At 44.8% G+C, this 23,078-nt stretch overlaps 19 non-coding genes across 19 annotated transcripts; 7 read left to right on the forward strand and 12 right to left on the reverse strand.

Moving 5' to 3' along the window:
- Positions 1 to 6,777: 6,777 nt before the first annotated feature.
- Positions 6,778 to 6,940, reverse strand: LOC135047357 (U1 spliceosomal RNA). The gene has a single exon (XR_010239410.1). It is a non-coding gene; the product is annotated as a U1 spliceosomal RNA (small nuclear RNA).
- Positions 6,941 to 7,092: 152 nt separating this feature from the next.
- On the reverse strand, positions 7,093 to 7,256 carry LOC135047435 (U1 spliceosomal RNA). Its single transcript, XR_010239483.1, has one exon. It is a non-coding gene; the product is annotated as a U1 spliceosomal RNA (small nuclear RNA).
- Positions 7,257 to 7,930: 674 nt separating this feature from the next.
- Positions 7,931 to 8,093, reverse strand: LOC135047325 (U1 spliceosomal RNA). The gene has a single exon (XR_010239385.1). It is a non-coding gene; the product is annotated as a U1 spliceosomal RNA (small nuclear RNA).
- Positions 8,094 to 8,245: 152 nt separating this feature from the next.
- LOC135047425 (U1 spliceosomal RNA) lies at positions 8,246 to 8,409 on the reverse strand. The gene has a single exon (XR_010239473.1). It is a non-coding gene; the product is annotated as a U1 spliceosomal RNA (small nuclear RNA).
- Positions 8,410 to 9,381: 972 nt separating this feature from the next.
- Positions 9,382 to 9,545, reverse strand: LOC135047361 (U1 spliceosomal RNA). The gene has a single exon (XR_010239413.1). It is a non-coding gene; the product is annotated as a U1 spliceosomal RNA (small nuclear RNA).
- Positions 9,546 to 10,219: 674 nt separating this feature from the next.
- LOC135047367 (U1 spliceosomal RNA) lies at positions 10,220 to 10,382 on the reverse strand. The gene has a single exon (XR_010239418.1). It is a non-coding gene; the product is annotated as a U1 spliceosomal RNA (small nuclear RNA).
- Positions 10,383 to 10,534: 152 nt separating this feature from the next.
- On the reverse strand, positions 10,535 to 10,698 carry LOC135047413 (U1 spliceosomal RNA). Its single transcript, XR_010239461.1, has one exon. It is a non-coding gene; the product is annotated as a U1 spliceosomal RNA (small nuclear RNA).
- A 671-nt stretch (positions 10,699 to 11,369) lies between these two features.
- Positions 11,370 to 11,532, reverse strand: LOC135047437 (U1 spliceosomal RNA). Its single transcript, XR_010239485.1, has one exon. It is a non-coding gene; the product is annotated as a U1 spliceosomal RNA (small nuclear RNA).
- A 152-nt stretch (positions 11,533 to 11,684) lies between these two features.
- LOC135047372 (U1 spliceosomal RNA) lies at positions 11,685 to 11,848 on the reverse strand. Its single transcript, XR_010239421.1, has one exon. It is a non-coding gene; the product is annotated as a U1 spliceosomal RNA (small nuclear RNA).
- Positions 11,849 to 12,522: 674 nt separating this feature from the next.
- LOC135047354 (U1 spliceosomal RNA) lies at positions 12,523 to 12,685 on the reverse strand. The gene has a single exon (XR_010239407.1). It is a non-coding gene; the product is annotated as a U1 spliceosomal RNA (small nuclear RNA).
- A 152-nt stretch (positions 12,686 to 12,837) lies between these two features.
- Positions 12,838 to 13,001, reverse strand: LOC135047409 (U1 spliceosomal RNA). Its single transcript, XR_010239457.1, has one exon. It is a non-coding gene; the product is annotated as a U1 spliceosomal RNA (small nuclear RNA).
- A 144-nt stretch (positions 13,002 to 13,145) lies between these two features.
- Positions 13,146 to 13,261, forward strand: LOC135047379 (U5 spliceosomal RNA). Its single transcript, XR_010239428.1, has one exon. It is a non-coding gene; the product is annotated as a U5 spliceosomal RNA (small nuclear RNA).
- Positions 13,262 to 13,531: 270 nt separating this feature from the next.
- Positions 13,532 to 13,648, forward strand: LOC135047394 (U5 spliceosomal RNA). Its single transcript, XR_010239442.1, has one exon. It is a non-coding gene; the product is annotated as a U5 spliceosomal RNA (small nuclear RNA).
- A 286-nt stretch (positions 13,649 to 13,934) lies between these two features.
- LOC135047392 (U5 spliceosomal RNA) lies at positions 13,935 to 14,047 on the forward strand. Its single transcript, XR_010239440.1, has one exon. It is a non-coding gene; the product is annotated as a U5 spliceosomal RNA (small nuclear RNA).
- Positions 14,048 to 18,861: 4,814 nt separating this feature from the next.
- LOC135047400 (U1 spliceosomal RNA) lies at positions 18,862 to 19,024 on the reverse strand. Its single transcript, XR_010239448.1, has one exon. It is a non-coding gene; the product is annotated as a U1 spliceosomal RNA (small nuclear RNA).
- A 144-nt stretch (positions 19,025 to 19,168) lies between these two features.
- On the forward strand, positions 19,169 to 19,284 carry LOC135047384 (U5 spliceosomal RNA). Its single transcript, XR_010239433.1, has one exon. It is a non-coding gene; the product is annotated as a U5 spliceosomal RNA (small nuclear RNA).
- A 270-nt stretch (positions 19,285 to 19,554) lies between these two features.
- On the forward strand, positions 19,555 to 19,670 carry LOC135047387 (U5 spliceosomal RNA). The gene has a single exon (XR_010239436.1). It is a non-coding gene; the product is annotated as a U5 spliceosomal RNA (small nuclear RNA).
- A 286-nt stretch (positions 19,671 to 19,956) lies between these two features.
- LOC135047376 (U5 spliceosomal RNA) lies at positions 19,957 to 20,072 on the forward strand. The gene has a single exon (XR_010239425.1). It is a non-coding gene; the product is annotated as a U5 spliceosomal RNA (small nuclear RNA).
- Positions 20,073 to 20,347: 275 nt separating this feature from the next.
- On the forward strand, positions 20,348 to 20,463 carry LOC135047389 (U5 spliceosomal RNA). The gene has a single exon (XR_010239438.1). It is a non-coding gene; the product is annotated as a U5 spliceosomal RNA (small nuclear RNA).
- The last annotated feature ends 2,615 nt before the right edge of the window (positions 20,464 to 23,078 follow it).

Genomic DNA, 23,078 nt, shown 5'->3' on the forward strand with positions numbered 1-23,078 from the left:
TAATGTTTCCTGGTGTCAACCTGTATTATTTCAGTAGATATTCAAATGAGGATGCATCTTGCTGCCTTTCCAATGAAGCAAGTTTAATTTAGTAATAGGTGAAATACCATCCCTACAAAGGTGTTAATCAGAAACTTGGCTTTGTGGACACTTTTCAGAGAACAAATTTGTTAGCATAAAAATAAAGCCAGAAAATGAAGAGCTGTTTAATCACTCAATTGGATTTTTTTGCCAGCATATTTCTTTTTCTCAGCAACCCACTGCTAAATTGTGCTTCCTAGCTGTTTTTATAAATTCACTGAATCAAATCTAACTCTGATTACATCAGAGAAGGCCAGGTACCCTACACCATAAGAGGGGGTTTGCAATTTTGACTTGTCTACTTAAATATCACCAAAATCTGATCACAAGGTCAATCACGTCCCTGGGTGGGATTGAACCACCAACCTTTTGATTAATAGCTGAACACACTAACCGATTGCGCCACAGAGACACTTTGCAAAAAGTAAATACTGACAAAGACTAATAAGCATTCATCTAGAACGTTTCCTAGAAAAACTTTAAAAAGTCAATAATCTGGAGAGTTTTTGTAAGATGTTTCTTCCAGCAACCAATGAAGAAACACATTGGTACTTTCGCATGATGAGTGAGTGCTTCAGGATCTCTTGCACTTACATGTGCAGCAGAGTACTGTAATGGAAGCATGCTGGGTCCATAACCCAGAGGTAGGCAGATTGAAACTATCCTTTGCTATATGCATTTTTTTTTGTTCATTAAAGTAATCCAAAACTGGGATTGATATTTTAGCTTTTATTTTTACTTAAAGTACAATAACTTTTACCATTTTAATTTGTTTTAATAGTATATTGACAGTATTGTTTTCTTTCAAAAATCCACTTAATTTTCTTTACCCTATTATTAAAATGGTAATTGACAAAAACAAACTACATTGTCACCAGAAGAGCAATACAAAATGTACAAGTGATATATTAAAATCATCTTTCCAGCTTGAATTTCAATGATGCATTGGGGCAACGATTTTGTGAGAAACATCTTCACCCTTAAATAAAGATTTTCTTAATTCCTTACCTGTGTGCTAATTAGATATCACCTTGTTTTCACATTAAACAGACTTCCACATGAGAAAGCAGCAAGGATGCAGTGGCGTTAATGTTTCCTGGTGTCAACCTGTATTATTTCAGTAGATATTGAAATGAGGATGCATCTTGCTGCCTTTCCAATGAAGCAAGTTTAATTTAGTAATAGGTGAAAAACCATCCCTACAAAGATGTTAATCAGATATTTGGCTTTGTGGACACTTTTCAGAGAACAAATTTGTTAGCATAAAAGTAAAGCCAGAAAATGAAGAGCTGTTTAATCACTCAATTGGATTTTTTTGCCAGCATATTTCTTTTTCTCTGCAAACCACTGCTAAATTGTGCTTCCTAGCTGTTTTTATAAAATCACTGAATCAAATCTAACTCTGATTACATCAGAGAAGGCCAGGTACCCTACACCATAAGAGGGGTTTTTGAAATTTTGACTTGTCTACTTAAAGATCACCAAAATCTGATAACAAGGTCAATTACGTCCCTGGGTGGGATTGAACCACCAACCTTTTGGTTAATAGCCTTACACACTAACTGATTGCGCCACAGCGACACTTTGCAAAAGTACATACTGACAAAGGCTGATAAGCATTCATCTAGAACGTTTCCAAGAAAAACTTTAAATAGTCAATAATCTGGAGAGTTTTTGTAAGATGTTTCTTCCATCAACCAATGAAGAAACACATTGGTACTTTCCCATGATGAGTGAGTGCTTCAGGATCTCTTGCAATTACATGTGCAGCAGAGTACTGTAATGGAAGCATGCTGGGTCCATAGCCCAGAGGTAGGCAGATTGAAACTATCCTCTGCTATATGCATTTTTTTTTGTTAATTAAAGTAATCCAAAACTGGGATTGATATTTTTGCTCTTTTATTTTTACTTAAAGTACAATAACTTTTACCATTTTAATTTGTTTTAATAGTATATTGACAGTATTGTTTTCTTTCAAAAATCCACTTAATTTTCTTTACCCGATTATTAAAATGGTAATTGACAAAAATAAACTGATGAGGATACTACTGCAGTCTTTGTTTCGTCTGTACCCGCTGAAAGAGCAGCAAAAGGTGGAGATCTTGATGGGACAGTTGAAAGGGCTTGCACTTAGAGAGGTTACTTCCTGGCCTACTGAAGAGAAGAAGACTGTGGACCAGATCCTCAACAGGCTTGCTACCACATTTGACACAAGGACAGTGTCAGAACTTAAAATGCACTTCTTTGCTCGAAAGCAACAACCAGGAGAGTCACTACGGGGCTATGCCCTCAGCTTGCAGGAAGCACTCAGAGATGTTCAGCAAGCAGACCCTGAGCAAGTGCATGACAAAGAGAAAATGTTATTGGACCAGTTCACTGAAGGTGCAAGGGGCGAATTTGTAAAACTCAGCTGCGACTATTGAGATTGCAGAAGCCTGGAAGCACATTCCTGGATTTTAAAGAGGCTGCGATTAAAGTTCTAGGCTCCAGTCTTACTTCAGGGGCTGTTCCACAAGAGTCTATTCCAGAGATGCCACGGTATCAAGAGAATTCTGATGCCCAGGAGTCAAGTTTTAAAGGAGCTACTTACCCACCTACAGTAAAAGGAGTGACAGTGCCATGTTCAAAGACATGCATATTTGACTCTTCTAGTGAGTTACGAAGTCTGCTGGCTGAACTGACACGTGGTGTGACAGAGATGCGCAGAGACCTGCAGATTCTGAAGAGACAGCAGGCACTGCTCCATGAAGAAATGGAATGGTGCCAGGAGAGGAGACCACTGAACAGTTCCCAATGGGACCTACATAGAAGCAGGGAGACACTTTTTTCCAGCCACTTTGCCTCCCAAAGGCGACCCATTTTTCAAAGCTGTGAAGGAAGCGGACAAATTAAGAGAGAATTTGAGCAGCCAGATCATTTAAACTCCAAATTCATGTGGTTAACCCGTTATGTTAGCCAATGCCCGGTGGTTCAAGTTTGCATCAATGGAGTCTCAATGCCCGCTCTCTTAGACACTGGATCACAAGTGACCACAATACAAGCAACACAGTTTGAGCAGCATTGGACTGAGGAACAGATGTTTCCGTCAACTTCCACATTGATAAACCCGATTGCAAGCAATGGGCACTGCATCCCTTGCAAAGGATACTGGGAAGCTGAAATTCAAATCGGACGAACAGTGCTACCACAGCAAGGCTTCATCATCACCACTGCCCAAGATGATGGATTGCCTCCAGTGATAGTGGGCATGAATGTGTTGCGGAACTGCTGTGAGGAGCTCGTAGCAGCACTCCAAGGAGAGTTTCAAACTGACAAGCTCCAGGAGAAACAAGGCCTTCAACCTGGGATAGCCAAACAAAAGGGAAGAATGATAACAGAATTATCTGTAAGAGAGGAACATGAAAAAAATAAGGCTAGCCAAATAATGATAGAAATGCCCATCTCCAGTGTCCAGATTATCCGAAAGAATGCTTCAATGTTAGGCATGAATAATATAGCATCCAGTTCTAGAAACTGTGAGCAACCTATTCAAGGAACCAGTTTTGACCACCTGCAAGATAAAAGTCAGATGATAAGACACCTCAAAGCCTTACTGAAGATTGGGAAATACCTGACCAAGCGACAAAGGCAAGAATCCTCGCCAGAACTCCTGAAGTTGTTGAGACAGCGAGAAAGGCTGTTTGAAGAGAAAGGACAGTTGGTTCGATGTAGTGTGGATCCTAATACTCATTATAGGATCAGTCAACTTGTAATTCCAAGACAAAGTGCTTGTTATGTGCTTGAAGAATATCACGACAAGTCAGGTCACCCTGGGTGCAAAAGGATGGAAACAAGCATCTGGAAAAAGTTATTTTGGGTTGAAATGAGGGAAGACATCAAGAGATGGTGCCGAAACTGTCCAACCTGTTCTGTAAGAAGAACCTTGCTGCCTCTTTCTCTCCAGAATCCATTGTCCCAAACCAGCTGTGATACTGAATCCCAAGATGGAATGGAAGAGGCTCATAAAATGTATTTACAGCAGACTAAGGTGGTTTGTCACCGACAAGGAGGCAAGAAGACTAGGGCTTGCAAAACAGAAAACCACCATAGTCAGCTGCAGTTTTGTACAGCATGTCCCAAAGACAGTTTAGAAAGAGTTCAATACTCATCCATGGCAGGGGGGTTGAGGTTTCCTAGACAAACTTTTCAAGACCATATACTGTCCAGATTTCAACCGATTGCTCCAGGAGCATGTGTTAATGTACTATAGCACAAAAGGAATTATACCTATCAGATACTGATGTTAAAAATGTTGATAAATGTTAATGTTTCAGACATAATCTGTGTTCACTAATGAATGTGACTGGATATAGTGAGAAGTTTATATAGGGATAAAACCAAAATGCGTGAGGACACGCATGTTTTGGGGGGGGCACGTGTGATATCCCATAACAACAAGGACATTTTTGACAACAGTGTAGTTGCCTGTGCCATTTTAAATAAAGTTTATTTAAAAGAAAATTGAACAGCAGTTTGAGAAGTCAGTTGGAGCCATGGTGAGGAAAGAGCTGGCGACGCCATTACGCAGAGATGAGCAGCTGAGAGAGGGGAGACAAATAAGCTGAAAATTGCATGAGAGAGTAAGCAGTAGTGCAAAATACAGCAGTGGAAGTGCAGCAATTAACAAGTAAGAACGCCATGACACTCTCAGCCAAGAGAGTGCACAGCAAGTGTCAGAGACAGGAGAGTATAAAGCCTTTATACCAATGCTGACTGGCCTACATCTGAGGGGAAACTGCCTCAGAAACATCTATTGACTGGGTGAGATAAATCCATATTTATACTGAAACCTACTCCACTGCAAAGGACATTATCCTATATTTACTATACCTATGCAGCGATTTACATGGGAAGCAGCTCCAGTTTGTTTTAAACAATCATCTTTACTACACAGAGCTACAATATTTTGTTCACAGCTAAAGGAGACAATAGCTGCATATAACTATGTAACAACATAACCGGGCCCCAACGTGCACATAGAGACTCCCTGCAGTGACACCAATGTTATCTGGGACTTAAATATTGTCTGCATAAGTTGATTTCTATTACTAAGCAACATAGTATTAATCTCAGATTTAGTTATATTACCATTTGTGTAATGACTTAAAGTGTATATGGTGTCTGTGTTTAAGTTGCTTGAATCAAATCTTTCCCTTCCCTACTGTAATCAGTTCCTTTTCTGAGTTATGTGGTAAACCATTTATTCTTTCATACAAAGCCCTGCCTGCCTTTCTTTGTGTCTGGGGAAACCTTGCCTCTCTGCCAGGAATAGAGAAGAGCTGCTGCTGAAGGAGGAATAGTCCATCAAGGTATCCCTGACCTGTTCCACATAGTTTACACACTTGTTATACCGGGGTGTTACATTGTGTGTGACTGACCTTAGGAAGAAACCGGAGCCTCCGCTGCAGTGACCCAGCAACCAGGGCACGGGAGTATACAGTGCCGCTGGGAGTGATGAAGCTGCAGTAAAGATGTCTATTAGACCTAGCCTGCTGCAGCCCTTGTAGATTCTCATAAAAAAAGTTCTTCTTTTCTTGTCAAAATTAATAGCTAAGAATAGGCTGCTTGAGGCAGGCCCCTGTTAAGTGGCCTGCTACTGAAGGCAACAACTACAAACTGAGCTCCCTGTTCATGGAAGCGGGGTTATAGAGGAGAATGCGCTGAGCATCTTGGGAACAGTCAAAAGCTTTGAGCCGGTTGGTGCCTCAGATCAAGATCCTACTCTACACCCCAATGTGAATCCTTGTGGAGTCCAGTGTACCCCACAGAAGAAATTAATGTGTCACACCCATTGGCAGCAACCTTAGAATAGCTGCTGATGGGCACAATTGAGAAAGGAAGGGGGGGGGGACATTTGAATCCAGCACATAGATGCAATTCAAATATGTAATTTGAACCTTCCTATTTTAAAATATAATGGATGAACCTCACCCTGTGAGAACAATCTTCATGATATAGAGATCTCATATGCAAAATAAGTATGAGTTGGGATAGGGCTGGGGAGGGTGGCTGCTCGGGCAGCCCCTCCCCCGTCAAGTTAAGGAGATTCAACTGAGGAAGCACAAGGGAACTCTCGTCTGGGGACAACAACTGCAGGGAGACCACATCTTTTCAGATGAACATGGGAGGGCGGAAGGCTGCCTAATACTGAAGCACCATCAAATATCAAACCATATGCAATAACTAGTACAAGCATTCCTGGGGGAAGGTCTGCAGGAGACGAATTTGCATACGGTGATGTCATCCAAGCAGTGGGCCAAAGTTGGCTGGAACCCTCATCTGCATATGAAAAGAGAAAAGGGTTATGCAGGGCATGGCGGCATTTTGCGGCGCTTGGATGACCCCTAGTTCGCATTAAACACCTCCACCCTCCTTCGGTGTGGGGCTCATGTTGACTATGCCCCAGCCCCTGAAGCATTCAAGCTGATTTCTTGCAGCAGCTGGGCACTGTAACAGCTCCAGAGCTGCTCTGTAAGGCAAATAAAAGGGTGTGGGCCCTGCAGCACTACCTGTAGTTCGCATTGTGCGTTGGAAGGCACAAAGTAAGCAGACGGGAGAAGTCAGGATAGTGCGCAAGGGCATAGAAGGGAGCGGCTCAAGAATAGAGAAGTGGAAACAGACAGCAAACTAGGCTGGAGAGAGACCTGAGACAAAGAGATCTGAATTATACGAGAGCCGACCAGGGGAAACACAAATTATGCAGTCAAGTTTCCCACATTTGGGGAAATCGCAGGGGCAGCACAGCCAGAGTGCAATGGGTGAGCCTTGCCCTGGGAGAAGCACCTTCAAGATCATAGTATCTCACCTGGCAGGTAAATAGGAGTTGGGCTAGAGCTGGGGAGGGTCGCTGCTCGGGCACCCCCCTGTCAAGTGAAGGAGATCCAACTGAGGCAGCACAATGGAACTCTCGAAAGAAGAACAAGGCTAGAGGAAGATCTGAGACAAAGAAATCTGACTTTTACCAGAGCTGACCAGCGGAAAACACAAACACAGTCCCCCACTACCACAAATAATGCAGGCGAGTTTCCCACATTTGGGGAAATCACAGGGGTCAGCATACCCAGAATGCAATGAATGAACCTCACCCTGGGTGAACAATCTTCATGACCATGGTGTCTCCTATGCAAAATAAGTATGATTTGGGATAGGGCTGGGGAGGGCCGCTGCTCAGGCACATCTCTGTCAAGTAAAGGAAATTCAACTGAGGCAGCACAAGGGAACTCTCATCTGGGGACAACAACTGCAGGGAGAACACATATTTTCAGATGAACATGGGAGGGCAGAAGGCTGCCTAATACTGAAGCACCCCCAAACAACAAACCAAATGCAACAACTAGTGCAAGCATTCCTGGGGGAAGGCCTGCAGCAGATGGATTTGCATATGATGATGTTATCCAAGCAGTGGGTCAAAGTTGGCTTCAACCCTCATCTGCATATGAAAAGAGAAAAGGGGCGTGCAGGGCATGGCGGCCTTTTGCGCTGCTTGGATGACCCCTAGATCGCATTAAACACCCCCACCCTCCTTTGGTGTGGGGCTCATGTTGGCCATGCCCCATCCCATGAAGCATTCAAGCTGATTTCTTGCAGCAGCTGGGCACTGTAACAGCTCCAGAGCTGCTCTGTAAGGCAAGTAAAAGGGTGTGGGCCCTGCAGCACTACCTGTAGTTTGCATTGTGCATTGGAAGGCACAAAGTAAGCAGACGGGAGGAGAAGTCAGGATAGTGCACAAGGGTATAGAAGGGAGGGGCTCAAGAAAAGAGAAGTGGAAACAGACAGCAAACTAGGCTGGAGAGAGACCTGAGACAAAGAGATCTGAATTATACGAGAGCCGACCAGGGGAAACACAAATTATGCAGTCAAGTTTCCCACATTTGGGGAAATTGCAGGGGCAGCACACCCAGAGTGCAATGGGTGAGCCTTGCCCTGGGAGAAGCACCTTCATGATCATAGTATCTCACCTGGCAGGTAAGTAGGAGTTGGGCTAGAGCTGGGGAGGGTCGCTGCTCGGGCACCCCCCTGTCAAGTGAAGGAGATCCAACTGAGGCAGCACAAAGGAACTCTCGAAAGAAGAACAAGGCTAGAGGAAGATCTGAGACAAAGAAATCTGACTTTTACCAGAGCTGACCAGAGGAAAGCACAAACACAGTCCACCACTACCACAAATAATGCAGTCGAGTTTCCCACATTTGGGGAAATCACAGGGGTCAGCATACCCAGAGTGCAATGAATGAACCGCACCCTGGGAGAACAATCTTCATAACAATGGTATCTCCTATGCAAAATAAGTATGATTTGGGATATGGCTGGGGAGGGCCGCTGCTCAGGCACATCTCTGTCAAGTAAAGGAGATTCAACTGAGGCAGCACAAGGGAACTCTCATCTGGGGACAACAACTGCAGGGAGAACACATATTTTCAGATGAACATGGGAGGGCAGAAGGCTGCCTAATACTGAAGCACCCCCAAACAACAAACCAAATGCAACAACTAGTGCAAGCATTCCTGGGGGAAGGCCTGCAGCAGATAGATTTGCATATGGTGATGTCATCCAAGCAGTGGGTCAAAGTTGGCTTCAACCCTCGTCTGCATATGAAAAGAGAAAAGGGGCGTGCAGGGCATGGTGGCCTTTTGCGGCACTTGGCTGACCCCTAGTTTGCATTAAACACCTCCACCCTCCTTCGGTGTGGGGCTCATGTTGGCTATGCCCCAGCCCCTGAAGCATTCAAGCTGATTTCTTGCAGCAGCTGGGCACTGTAACAGCTCCAGAGCTGCTCTGTAAGGCAAGTAAAAGGGTGTGGGCCCTGCAGCACTACCTGTAGTTCGCATTGTGCGTTGGAAGGCACAAAGTAAGCAGAAAGGAGGAGAAGTCAGGATAGTGCGCAAGGGCATAGAAGGGAGCGGCTCAAGAAAAGAGAAGTGGAAACAGACAGCAAACTAGGCTGGAGAGAGACCTGAGACAAAGAGATCTGAATTATACGAGAGCCGACCAGGGGAAACACAAATTATGCAGTCAAGCTTCCCACATTTGGGGAAATCAGAGTGCAATGGGTGAGCCTTGCCCTGGGAGAAGCACCTTCATGATCATAGTATCTCACCTGGCAGGTAAGTAGGAGTTGGGCTAGAGCTGGGGAGGGTCGCTGCTCGGGCACCCCCCTGTCAAGTGAAAGAGATCCAACTGAGGCAGCACAAGGAAACTCTCGAAAGAAGAACAAGGCTAGAGGAAGATCTGAGACAAATAAATCTGACTTTTACCAGAGCTGACCAGAGGAAAGCACAAACACAGTCCCCCACTACCACAAATAATGCAGTCGAGTTTCCCACATTTGGGGAAATCACAGGGGTCAGCATACCCAGAATGCAATGAATGAACCTCACCCTGGGAGAACAATCTTCATGACCATGGTATCTCCTATGCAAAATAAGTATGATTTGGGATAGGGCTGGGGAGGGCCGCTGCTCAGGCACATCTCTGTCAAGTAAAGGAGATTCAACTGAGGCAGCACAAGGGAACTCTCATCTGGGGACAACAACTGCAGGGAGAACACATATTTTCAGATGAACATGGGAGGGCAGAAGGCTGCCTAATACTGAAGCACCCCCAAACAACAAACCAAATGCAACAACTAGTGCAAGCATTCCTGGGGGAAGGCCTGCAGCAGATGGATTTGCATACGGTGATGTCATCCAAGCAGTGGGTCAAAGTTGGCTTCAACCCTCGTCTGCATATGAAAAGAGAAAAGGGGCGTGCAGGGCATGGCGGCCTTTTGCGGTGCTTGGATGACCCCTAGTTCACATTAAACACCTCCACCCTCCTTCGGTGTGGGGCTCATGTTGGCTGTGCCCCAGCCCCTGAAGCATTCAAGCTGATTTCTTGCAGTAGCTGGGCACTGTAACAGCTCCAGAGCTGCTCTGTACGGCAAGTAAAAGGGTGTGGGCCCTACAGCACTACCTGTAGTTTGCATTGTGCATTGGAAGGCACAAAGTAAGCAGACAGGAGGAGAAGTCAGGATAGTGCACAAGGGTATAAAAGGGAGGGGCTCATGAAAAAAGAAGTGGAAACAGACAGCAAACTAGGCTGGAGAGAGACCTGAGACAAAGAGATCTGAATTATACGAGAGCCGACCAGGGGAAACACAAATTATGCAGTCAAGCTTCCCACATTTGGGGAAATCGCAGGGGCACCACACCCAGAGTGCAATGGGTGAGCCTTGCCCTGGGAGAAGATCCTTCATGATCATAGTATCTCACCTGGCAAGTAAGTAGGAGTTGGGCTAGAGCTGGGGAGGGTCGCTGCTCGGGCACCCCCCTGTCAAGTTAAAGAGATCCAACTGAGGCAGCACAAGGGAACTCTCGAAAGAAGAACAAGGCTAGAGGAAGATCTGAGACAAAGAAATCTGACTTTTACCAGAGCTGTCCAGAGGAAAGCACAAACACAGTCCCCCACTACCACAAATAATGCAGTCGAGTTTCCCACATTTGGGGAAATCACAGGGGTCAGCATACCCAGAATGCAATGAATGAACCTCACCCTGGGAGAACAATCTTCATGACCATGGTATCGCCTATGCAAAATAAGTATGATTTGGGATAGGGTTGGGGAGGGCCGCTGCTCAGGCACATCTCTGTCAAGTAAAGGAGATTCAACTGAGGCAGCACAAGGGAACTCTCATCTGGGGACAACAACTGCAGGGAGAACACATATTTTCAGATAAACATGGGAGGGCAGAAGGCTGCCTAATACTGAAGCACCCCCAAACAACAAACCAAATGCAACAACTAGTACAAGCATTCCTGGGGGAAGGCCTGCAGCAGATGGATTTGCATATAGTGATGTCATCCAAGCAGTGGGTCAAAGTTGGCTTCAACCCTCGTCTGCATATGAAAAGAGAAAAGGGGCGTGCAGGGCATGGCGGCCTTTTGCGGCGCTTGGATGACCCCTAGTTCGCATTAAACACCTCCACCCTCCTTCGGTGTGGGGCTCATGTTGGCTATGCCCCAGCCCCTGAAGCATTCAAGCTGATTTCTTGCAGCAGCTGGGCACTGTAACAGCTCCAGAGCTGCTCTGAACGGCAAGTAAAAGGGTGTGGGCCCTGCAGCACTACCTGTAGTTTGCATTGTGCATTGGAAGGCACAAAGTAAGCAGACGGGAGAAGTCAGGATAGTGCGCAAGGGCATAGAAGGGAGCGGCTCAAGAAAAGAGAAGTTGAAACAGACAGCAAACTAGGCTGGAGAGAGACCTGAGACAAAGAGATCTGAATTATACGAGAGCCGACCAGGGGAAACACAAATTATGCAGTCAAGTTTCCCACATTTGGGGAAATCGCAGGAGCAGCACACCCAGAGTGCAATGGGTGAGCCTTGCCCTGGGAGAAGCACCTACATGATCATAGTATCTCACCTGCCAGGTAAGTAGAAGTTGGGCTAGAGCTGGGGAGGGTCGCTGCTCGGGTACCCCCCTGTCAAGTGAAGGAGATTCAACTGAGGCAGCACAAGGGAACTCTCGAAAGAAGAACAAGGCTAGAGGAAGATCTGAGACAAATAAATCTGACTTTTACCAGAGCTGACCAGAGGAAAGCACAAACACAGTCCCCCACTACCACAAATAATGCAGTCGAGTTTCCCACATTTGGGGAAATCACAGGGGTCAGCATACCCAGAATGCAATGAATGAACCTCACCCTGGGAGAACAATCTTCATGACCATGGTATCTCCTATGCAAAATAAGTATGATTTGGGATAGGGCTGGGGAGGGCCGCTGCTCAGGCACATCTCTGTCAAGTAAAGGAGATTCAATTGAGGCAGCACAAGGGAACTCTCATCTGGGGACAACAACTGCAGGGAGAACACATATTTTCAGATGAACATGGGAGGGCAGAAGGCTGCCTAATAATGAAGCACCCCCAAACAACAAACCAAATGCAACAACTAGTGCAAGCATTCCTGGGGGAAGGCCTGCAGCAGATGGATTTGCATACGGTGATGTCATCCAAGCAGTGGGTCAAAGTTGGCTTCAACCCTCGTCTGCATATGAAAAGAGAAAAGGGGCGTGCAGGGCATAGCGGCCTTTTGCGGCGCTTGGATGACCCCTAGTTCGCATTAAACACCTCCACCCTCCTTCGGTGTGGGGCTCATGTTGGCTATGCCCCAGCCCCTGAAGCATTCAAGCTGATTTCTTGCAGCAGCTGGGCACTGTAACAGCTCCAGAGCTGCTCTGTACGGCAAGTAAAAGGGTGTGGGCCCTGCAGCACTACCTGTAGTTTGCATTGTGCATTGGAAGGCACAAAATAAGCAGACAAGAGGAGAAGTCAGGATAGTGCACAAGGGTATAAAAGGGAGGGGCTCATGAAAAAAGAAGTGGAAACAGACAGCAAACTAGGCTGGAGAGAGACCTGAGACAAAGAGATCTGAATTATACGAGAGCCGACCAGGGGAAACACAAATTATGCAGTCAAGCTTCCCACATTTGGGGAAATCGCAGGGGCACCACACCCAGAGTGCAATGGGTGAGCCTTGCCCTGGGAGAAGCACCTTCATGATCATAGTATCTCACCTGGCAGGTAAGTAGGAGTTAGGCTAGAGCTGGGGAGGGTCGCTACTCGGGCACCCCCCTGTCAAGTGAAAGAGATCCAACTGAGGCAGCACAAGGGAACTCTCGAAAGAAGAACAAGGCTAGAGGAAGATCTGAGACAAATAAATCTGACTTTTACCAGAGCTGACTAGAGGAAAGCACAAACACAGTCCCCCACTACCACAAATAATGCAGTCGAGTTTCCCACATTTGGGGAAATCACAGGGGTCAGCATACCCAGAATGCAATGAATGAACCTCACCCTGGGAGAACAATCTTCATGACCATGGTATCGCCTATGCAAAATAAGTATGATTTGGGATAGGGCTGGGGAGGGCCGCTGCTCAGGCACATCTCTGTCAAGTAAAGGAGATTCAGCTGAGGCAGCACAAGGGAACTCTCATCTGGGGACAACAACTGCAGGGAGAACACATATTTTCAGATAAAAATCTTGGTCATGCTCTGGTTTCTCTTCAGAACGAACAAATCTTTCGCCTCTTACTAAAGATTTCCGTGGAGAGGAGCAAAACCGAGTTTTATCTCAATTTTTGCATGCCCCATCTTTTTGGGGTTTCTTTTACCGGTTTAAAGATAGAATGAGTGTGCTTTAATGTAAGCTCATTTGCATAGAAATGACAGTAAATGTTTATTTATGTTCAAACAGAACTTTCTTGACCATGCTACTTGCTTTAAAGATCTGGGAGCACATGGAATACAGTACAAACCATGCTTATAGCAAGGAGAAGCCAGGTGAGAAATCTGCTTTCTTTCAAATTGGGCGCTCACTTTGATCTGAATGAGGACTGCTGGCACAGCACTCAGGCGACAGGTGGAATCTTGGTCATGCTCTGGTTTCTCTTCAGAATGAACAAATCTTTCGCCTTTTATTAAAGATTATCCGTGGAGAGGAGCAAAACTGAGTTTTATCTCAATTTTTGCATGCCCCATATTATTGGGGTTTCTTTTATCAGTTTAAAGACAGAACAAGTGTGCTTTCTTGTTAGCTTTAATGTAAGTTTATTTGCATAACAATGACAATAAATGTCTGTTTCTTTTCAAGCAGAACTTTCTTGACCATACTAATTGCTTGAAAGATCTGGGAGCACATGGAAAAGAGTACAAACCATGTTTATAGCAAGGGGAAGCCTGGTGAGAAATCTGCTTTCTTTCTTTCAAATTGGGTGCTCACTTTGAGCTGAATGAGGACTGCTGGCATGGCACTCAGGCGACAGGTGGAATCTTGGTCATGCTCTGGTTTCTCTTCAGAACGAACAAATCTTTCGCCTTTTACTAAAGATTTCCGTGGAGAGGAGCAAAACTGAGTTTTATCTCAATTTTTGCATGCCCCATATCATACCTCCCAACTGTCCCGATTTTCGCGGGACAGTCCCGTTTTTTGGGGACTGTCCCGCTGTCCCACCTGCGGGCCGCAGTGTCCCGCGGTGGGTAGGACAGTTGGGAGGCTCTGTCTGTCGCTGCCCTGCTTAGCAGAGCAGAGGTGAATAGTCGCTGTGCGCACAGCGTCTATTCACTGAAGTCAGAGGGAGAGGTGGCATGCCAGCGGCTCACAGAGCGCTGGGCATGCCCCCTCAGTGCCGAAAACGGGGGCGTGACTCGCGATCGCGGGTCCTCCCGCGAAGCCATGCCCCTTTTTACTTAGGCCACGCCCTTTTTGGGAGCGCGTGCGACTTCGCCGCGCGTGTGTCCCTCTTTGCGAGCCGACAAAGTTGGGAGGTATGCCCATATTATTGGGGTTTCTTTTATCAGTTTAAAGACAGAACGAGTGTGCTTTCTGGTTAGCTTTAATGTAAGTTTATTTGCATAACAATGACAGTAAATGTTTGTTTCTTTTCAAACAGAACTTTCTTGACCATGCTACTTGCTTGAAAGATCTGGGAGCACATGGAAAACAGTACAAACCATGCAGTATCACAAGAGCCTTTATTTGATCTTTCATGAAGATAGAGCAGAATTGAGGACACGTCAACAATTTCTGCCGAAGGTGGTTCATCTTTCCACATGGTGCCTTTGGCCACTGACACCTTCGTTGAGTCAAAGTCTCTGGCTGTGGTCAGAACTTTGAAAATTTATGTCACCAGAACGGTTCAGATTAGGAAAACAGAGGCTCTGTTTGTCCTGTATGCTCCCAACAGGATTGGGTGTCCTGCTTCCATGTAGACCATTATGCGCTGGATCTGTGGTAAGATTCAGCATGCTCATTCCATGGCAGGATTGCCGTTACTGAATTAGGTGAAGACCCATTCTACTAGAAAGGTGGGTTCATCCTGGGCAGCTGGTCGGGGAATCTCGGCATTGCAACTTTGCCGAGCAGCTATTTAGTAAACACTTTTGCTAAGTTTTACAAGTTTGATACCTTGGCCGATGATAACTTCAAGTTGGGTAATTCGGTGCTGCAGAGTCGTACGCACTCTTCCACCCGTTCAAGAGCTTTGGTATAACCCCATGGTTCTTAATGTGACCCCAGCATCCTCTAGGTCGTATGAGAAAATAGGATTTTAATACCTACCGGTAAATCCTTTTCTCTTAGTCTGTAGAGGATGCTGGGCACCCGTCCCAGTCCATACTGTGTCTGCAGTTATTACTTGTGGTTATACACATGTTGTGTTATGGTTCTGGTCAGCTTTTTGCTGCAATTATTCATGCCGTTGGCTTGTGTTCTGTTGAATGCCACGTTCTGCGGCATGCTTAAGGTGTGAGCTGGTAAGATGCTCACCTTAGTTTAACAATAAATCCTTTCCTCGAAATGTCCGTCTCCATGGGCACAGTTCCTATAACTGGAGTCTGGAGGAGGGGCATAGAGGGAGGAGCCAGTTCACACCCTTTGATAGTCTTAAAGTGCCCATGTCTCTTGCGGATCCCGTCTATACCCCATGGTTCTTAATGTGACCCCAGCATCCTCTACGGACTAAGAGAAAAGGATGCCCTTGCGCACTATCCTGACTTCTCCTCCCGTCTGCTTACTTTGTGCCTTCCAACGCACAATGCAAACTACAGGTGGTGCTGCAGGGCCCACACCCTTTTACTTGCCTTACAGAACAGCTCTGGAGCTGTTACAGTGCCCAGCTGCTGCAAGAAATCAGCTTGAATGCTTCAGGGGATGGGGCATGGCCAACATGAGCCCCACACCAAAGGAGGGTGGGGGTGTTTAATGAGAACTAGGGGTCATCCAAGCACTGCAAAAGGCCGCCATGCCCTGCACGCCCCTTTTCTCTTTTAATGGCAGATGAGGGTTCCAGCCAACTTTGGCCCACTGCTTGAATAACATCACTGTATGCAAATCCGTCTGCTGCAGACCTTCCCCCAGGAAGGCTTGTACTAGATGTTGCATATGGTTTGATATTTGATGGTGCTTCAGTATTAGGCAGCCTTCCGCCCTCCCATGTTCATCTGAAAAGATGTGGTCTCCCTGCAGTTGTTGTCCCCAGACGAGAGTTCCCTTGTGCTTCCTCAGTTGAATCTCCTTAACTTGACGGGGGAGGGGCTGCCCGAGCAGCCACCCTCCCCAGCCCTATCCCAACTCATACTTATTTTGCATATGTGATCTCTTGATCATGAAGATTGTTCTCACAGGGTGAGGTTCATCCATTATATTTTAAAATAGGAAGGTACAAATTACATATTTGAATTGCATTTATGTGCTGGATTCAAATGTCCCCCCCCCCCCCCTTCCTTTCTCAATTGTGCCCGTCAGCAGCTATTCTAAGGTTGCTGCCAATGGGTGTGACACATTAATTTCTTCTGTGGGGTACACTGGACTCCACAAGGATTCACATTGGGGTGTAGAGTAGGATCTTGATCTGAGGCACCAACCGGCTCAAAGCTTTTGACTGTTCCCAAGATGCTCAGTGCATTCTCCTCTATAACCCCGCTTCCATGAACAGGGAGCTCAGTTTGTAGTTGGTGCCTTCAGTAGCAGGCCACTTAACAGGGGCCTGCCTCAGGCAGCCTATTCTTAGCTATAAATTTTGACAAGAAAAGAAGAACTTGTTTTATGAGAATCTACAAGGGCTGCAGCAGGCTAGGTCTAATAGACATCTTTACTGCAGCTTCATCACTCCCAGCGGCGCTGTATACTCCCGTGCCCTGGTTGCTGGGTCACTGCAGCGGAGGGTCCGGTTTCATCCTAAGGTCAGTCACACACACACCACCCTTCCGGATCACGAGGCCGCTGATGAAGGGGAGCGTGGCCGTAGGGGGTGGACCGTGTGCGCACTGGCGTGGACACTGATTACTGGGCAGCCGCTCCACTAGCCACCAGGTACAGTTAAGGAGCACAGGTCTGGGGGTTTTTCTCCTATATTAACCCAATTTTGTACTGCCCGCAGCGCATTGTGATAGGTAATAGGGCCTGATTCAGGTTGGATTGCAATCACAATAAGCGATCCAACTGCAAAAATTGCTAAGAGCATACGCATGTGCCTGCATTTTCTGCGGCACCCCGCAGAGAATGCGATCGCCTCTGCCTGTCAATCGGGGCGGGGGGGGATAGGTGGGTCAGCAACACTCCATTTCCAAGTCAGGGATGGAGCGGTGCGGGGGCAAGGCTTCAAAATGGGGTCTGCAACGGAGTAGACACAGGGGGCGTGGTCACAGCGGCTGTATGACATCACATTCAGCCGCTGTGATCACAAAAATGGTGGCGGCTTCCTGCGCGCACATACAGTCTGCACCAGCAGGAGGCTACACCATTTTTTATGATCACGCTGAACTGCAGTGCGACTGCAATTACAGCATGGTCAAGAAGGGAGGCGTCATGCTGGGTGGCCATGCCCTTTCACTGTGCAGGAGCCAGCACCGCTCACACACTAGTCCCCGGGTGCAGCCCCCAACCCCCGGGACACCCGGAGCAACAAAATGTAGATTCAGGCCACCAGGCCACGCCCCTACCTATGAAACCATGCCTCCTTTTTACCATTGCGCTGCTTATCTGCGCGTACTGCATTACAATCTCCCTCGCCACCTCTCTGGGTGTCACCAGTGATAGTGACACCTCTGCCATGCTTGTAGCAGCTGGTCCTAAGATCTACGCCTCAAGCCCTGAGTGTTTGCCCTTGTGACTTGTTGATCATCATAGCGAAGCAGATGCTTACAGAAAACTGCAGGGGCTTAGATTGAAAATAAAAAAATTGATTGGTATAAGGTAGAGAGGAGCGGGTTCGGTTCTCCGAGAACCGAATTCCCCACGAACTCCACGTGGTTTACACTGGTCCGAGGCAGGCTCGGTTGTTCCCGCCTGACTCGCAAAACCTGAACAAGGGAAAATGTCATCATCCCGCTGTCGGATTCTCGCGAGATTCGGATTCCATATAAAGAGCTGCGCGTTGCCGCCATTTTTACTCGTGCATTGAAGAGAGAGCGGAATGGACGTGGCTATGTTCTCTCAGTGGAAATCTCAATATCAGTGCTCAGTATCAGTGGTTACTTATTGCTGCTCAGTAATACTAGTAGTGTGTCTCTCCTGCTCAGTGTCAGTTCTCAGTAGTATCCTCATCAGTGCTCAGTATCACTGCTCATTGTCTTGTGCTGCATTGTGGTGCTCAGCATACTACAGTACATTACTAATAGTCCAGTGCTGCATCTTGCTGCTCAGTGTCAGTTCTAGTATCCTCATCAGTGCTCACTATCACTGTTCATTGCATTTTGGTTTTCTGTATACTACAGTAACATAGTAATATAGTAACATATAGTAACATAGTTTTTGAGGTTGAATAGAGGCAAATTGCCCATCGTGTTCAACCTGTTTTAAGTTGTGATGATTCTACATACTTGCTGAATAATGTTTTATGACTAGTTAGCTACTATAACTCATGTTACCCCCGGATTAACCATGTTGATATTTTAAGTATTATAACCTTAGATAGCTTTTTCATTCAGAAATGTATCCATTCCTTTTTTAAATCCAATTACAGAGTCCGCCATTACCACCTTCCCTGGCAGGGAATTCCACATCCTGATTGCCCTAACAGTGAAGATCATAGTATCTCACCTGGCAGGTAAGTAGGAGTTGGGCTAGAGCTGTGGAGGATTGCTGCTCGGGCACCCCCTGTCAAGTGAAGGAGATCCAACTGAGGCAGCACAAGGGAACTCTCGAAAGAAGAACAAGGCTAGAGGAAGATCTGAGACAAAGAAATCTGACTTTTACCAGAGCTGACCAGAGGAAAGCACAAACACAGTCCCCCACTACCACAAATAATGCAGTCGAGTTTCCCACATTGGGGAAATCACAGGGGTCAGCATACCCAGAATGCAATGAATGAACCTCACCCTGGGAGAACAATCTTCATGACCATGGTATCTCCTGTGCAAAATAAGTATGATTTGGGATAGGGCTGGGGAGGGCCGCTGCTCAGGCACATCTCTGTCAAGTAAAGGAGATTCAACTGAGGCAGCACAAGGGAACTCTCATCTGGGGACAACAACTGCAGGGAGAACACATATTTTCAGATGAAAATCTTGGTCATGCTCTGGTTTCTCTTCAGAACGAACAAATCTTTCGCCTTTTACTAAAGATTTCCGTGGAGAGGAGCAAAACTGAGTTTTACCTCAATTTTTGCATGCCCCATCTTTTTGGATTTTCTTTTATCGGTTTAAAGATAGAATGAGTGTGCTTTAATGAAAGCTCATTTGCATAGAAATTACAGTAAATGTTTGTTTCTTTTCAAACAGAACTTTCTTGACCATGCTACTTGCTTGAAAGATCTGGGAGCACATGGAATACAGTACAAACCATGCTTATAGCAAGGAGAAGCCAGGTGAGAAATCTGCTTTCTTTCAAATTGGGCGCTCACTTTGATCTGAATGAGGACTGCTGGCATGGCACTCAGGCGACAGGTGGAATCTTGGTCATGCTCTGGTTTCTCTTCAGAATGAACAAATCTTTCGCCATTTATTAAAGATTTCCGTGGAGAGGAGCAAAACTGAGTTTTATCTCAATTTTTGCATGCCCCATATTATTGGGGTTTCTTTTATCAGTTTAAGGACAGAATGAGTGTGCTTTCTTGTTGGCTTTAATGTAAGTTTATTTGTATAACAATGACAGTAAATGTCTGTTTCTTTTCAAACAGAACTTTCTTGACCATGCTACTTGCTTGAAAGATCTGGGAGCACATGGAAAAGAGTACAAACCATGCTTATAGCAAGGGGAAGCCTGGTGAGAAATCTGCTTTCTTTCTTTCAAATTGGGTGCTCACTTTGAGCTGAATGAGGACTGCTGGCATGGCACTCAGGCGACAGGTGGAATCTTGGTCATGCTCTGGTTTCTCTTCAGAACGAACAAATCTTTCGCCTTTTACTAAAGATTTCCGTGGAGAGGAGCAAAACTGAGTTTTATCTCAAATTTTGCATTCCCCATCTTATTGGGGTTTTATTTTATCTGTTTAAAGATAGAACGAGTGTGCTTTAATGTAAGCTCATTTGCATAGAAATGACAGTAAATGTTTGTTTCTTTTCAAACAGAACTTTCTTGACTATACTAATTGCTTGAAAGATCTGGGAACACATGGAAAAGAGTACAAACCATGTTTATAGCTAGGGGAAGCCTGGTGAGAAATCTGCTATCTTTCTTTCAAATTGGGTGCTCACTTTGAGCTCAATGAGAACTGCTGGCATGGCACTCAGGCGACAGGTGGAATCTTGGTCATGCTCTGGTTTCTCTTCAGAACTAACAAATATTTCGCCTTTTATTAAAGATTTCCGTGGAGAGGAGCAAAACTGAGTTTTATCTCAATTTTTGCATGCCCCATATTATTGGGGTTTCTTTTATCAGTTTAAAGACAGAACGAGTGTGCTTTCTTGTTAGCTTTAATGTAAGTTGCCATAGATGCAGTGAAACACACGTGTAGGGCACGGCGAGTCCGCGTGTATTTGACTCATGTGAAATGTTATAAAACAAAAATATATGATTATGATGTTAGCTGTTAGTCTCCACTAATAGGGAATAGAAGCTGAGCTATAAGAAAGGAATACACTAGATATGATGTCACTTAGCAGATACAATGTCTAAAGTGCATACAGATAGCTACTAATAACTCTTGATAAGAAAGTATATCAGTGTGGGTATATTTATATGATGGGATATTGGGACTAGTGAATATATATCACTCCTGCTGTCCAGATTGGCAATAACCAGACAATTATGATAAGAGTAGAGATGTCACATGGGCTGCTATAGATATTAATTTAATGCTGTATGTGTCATTTGTTACAAATGGATACATTTTCTATGAGTCAGCCTAGCAGCTGCATGTTCTAACAGAACACTATCCTCACACAGAATCTGCTAACCTTGAGATAACTAAATGACAGTGTGTAACAGTCTCTTTACTATAAGACTGTTACAAAGTAATATATATATTTGAAGTCAGTCTAGCAGCTGTGTGTTCCAGCAGTTTATAAGACAAAGAAAATCTCCTATTGTGGAATCTAGACACATGGGACTGCTGGCCTGTGTCATACTATTTCTATGTAATACCAGTAACATGTATATAACTGTTACATAATTGTTACAAATGGATAAATCTTTGAGTCAGCCTAGCAGCTGCATGTCCTAACAGGACACCATAAATCCTTTACAGTGTAACAAATTGATTGGTAACACTTAAAGGCTGGAGAGCAGTTATATGCCTTACTAGCATACTCAATATACCACATTATTACACCAGTTACCACGATTATTGACAGCGCATTTGATATATTATATTACCCTCACACTGAGTCTGTTTACCTTTAGATAACTAAGTGACCGAATATGTAACAGTTTCTCTATCATAAGACTGTTACAAAGTGAGATAGATATATTTGGAAGTCAGTCAAACAGCTGTGTGTTTCAGCGGTTTATAAGAAAATTCCTCATTGTGGAATCTGGACCACTAAGGGTTATTATATATATAGCACATGGAATTGCCACATCTCCCTATATGATAATTTCATTACACTGTAACATAATAAGAATTAACTCTTTAACAGTGTAAATAGAGAGTAATGAATCTCTGACACATGGAATATATTATTTCTTAGATGAATTGGATAAACCATTATGACAGACACTTTGCTTCCTAATAAGAATTGAGGTGGCTATACCTCTAAGGAAAGCATTATTGCCTACGCCTAGATCAGATTAAATAAGATCTGGCTGAATATATGAAGGAAGGTTGCTATTTATATGAGAATTGGAATTGCTATATTCCTTAAGGCAACCCCACCGATTGATATATGTTGTCAATTAAGTATATCTGAACGGCTATATCTGGACCAGATTTAATAAGATCTGGCTGATTATATGAAGGAGGGCTGCTATTTATATTGGAATTGCCATATTCCTTAAGGCAACCGCACCTGTTGGTATATCTCGCCAATTAACTATATCTAAACAGCTAAATTAAAGCTATTCATCATTTTTTTAGTTTGGATATTAATAAATATGATCTTTCCATGATGCATAGAGATTTCCCTATCAAGTGATTCCTTATCCGATATAGAAAGCTATCCCCCTGTGGTATTGAATTTAGGAATATAGTCTTAGGGGACACAGAGAAATAAGTGATCCCCATCTACCTAAGCACCCCACAAATTGGAGGTTAGCTTACCGGTTATACTCAATCACCCCCACAAATTCGCCAATGGGGATGGCTTCCCGGGAGGTAACCCCTATTGAGTGAAGGGAGTATATAGGATACGACCCAGTGGTACCTGACGACATAGATACTAACAGCTATTTAATAACATTACGCTAGAAAGTGATTATTAGCAACATATATATCTATATAAACAACCCCGCCAGGGTTGTGCCTTCAAAAATAATCACACACGGACACGCTTTTTAAACCTTTTTTTCACATCTCTTTATTCTTCTTATGCACATGTATGTTAGTTCTGTGATTTTAACCTTTATGTTTCACTGCAGTTTGGGATAATAATATTAATATTTATCCAATTTTAATACATACTTAATAAAGGTTATATTTTATGATTCATTCATTCTGTCCAGTGCGTCAACAGTGCAGATTTCTTCTTGTTTTTTCTCCCAAATTCTATAACAATGACAGTAAATGTTGTTTCTTTTCAAACAGAACTTTCTTGACCATGCTACTTGCTTGAAAGATCTGGGAGCACATGGAAAACAGTACAAACCATGCAGTATCACAAGAGCCTTTATTTGATCTTTCATGAAGATAGAGCAGAATTGAGGACACGTCAACAATTTCTGCCGAAGGTGGTTCATCTTTCCACATGGTGCCTTTGGCCACTGACACCTTCGTTGAGTCAAAGTCTCTGGCTGTGGTCAGAACTTTGAAAATTTATGTCACCAGAACGGTTCAGATTAGGAAAACAGAGGCTCTGTTTGTCCTGTATGCTCCCAACAGGATTGGGT

This window comes from Pseudophryne corroboree, unplaced genomic scaffold (assembly GCF_028390025.1).
Source record: "Pseudophryne corroboree isolate aPseCor3 unplaced genomic scaffold, aPseCor3.hap2 scaffold_927, whole genome shotgun sequence".
Lineage (NCBI taxonomy): Eukaryota > Metazoa > Chordata > Amphibia > Anura > Myobatrachidae > Pseudophryne > Pseudophryne corroboree.